Below are 876 nucleotides of genomic sequence, written 5' to 3'. Positions count from 1 at the left end.
TTTAGCATGCAAATGAATAATGTCATATAAGTATATAAAAAAGAATTTTATTCTTTTGACAAAGATATCCTTTAGTAAATTATAAAATGATTATCTATAAATTGATGTAATTATTAAAGTAAGACTAAGTTGAAATAATTATCTAAAAAAATGTTATTCATGTAGCAAAGGAAAATGAATATTGTGGAGAACCTCAAGTCTGAATAGGTGAACAACCGAGAAGATCAGTAGGCGAATTATAGCGACTATATATATGTATTATGTTCTAACTAACTTCTATGTCCATTTATAAATTACCCCACAGCTGGCTTGGTCAACAAGAAAAGTAGTCAATGATATATTCACGCCCTATGTCTATGTGAACCAGACAAAAGTTCTTAAAAATATTCTTGCAATAATTATATTTAAAAATACTTTTATTATTCAAATTGCTAGAATGTTCTTAAACGAGAAATACAACTAAATACTAAATGTGATTATGTGAACACTTTTATTAAATGAAACTTGTACCGTGACTTACAGATAGTGTATAGAATATCAACTTCCTTTTACAAAAAAATATATATTTGAATCCCATTAATAAAAAGAAATAAAAATCTATTTTGTCTACTTAACTGGTCTTTCTTTTGATGCGTTATTACTAAATTATTCTCAGCATATTGTTTTTGTATTAAACAATCTAAAATAAAATAAAAATAGTGAGATGTTATATACCAAATATAGTAGATAACAATAAGGGTACCCTAACAATAACTTGGAAAAGCGTGTTATCATTCCTGTTTGAAGCTACTAATTTATAGTCATCATCACCTTCGGTTTTCTATTTACAAGGTTCCAAAGTGCGGGCAGTATTTTATTCCTTGGTTTTATAATGTT

This window comes from Arachis ipaensis, chromosome B07 (genome assembly GCF_000816755.2).
Source record: "Arachis ipaensis cultivar K30076 chromosome B07, Araip1.1, whole genome shotgun sequence".
NCBI lineage: Eukaryota > Viridiplantae > Streptophyta > Magnoliopsida > Fabales > Fabaceae > Arachis > Arachis ipaensis.
The sequence above is the reverse complement of the archived record's forward strand: the minus strand, read 5'-3'. Positions refer to the sequence as shown.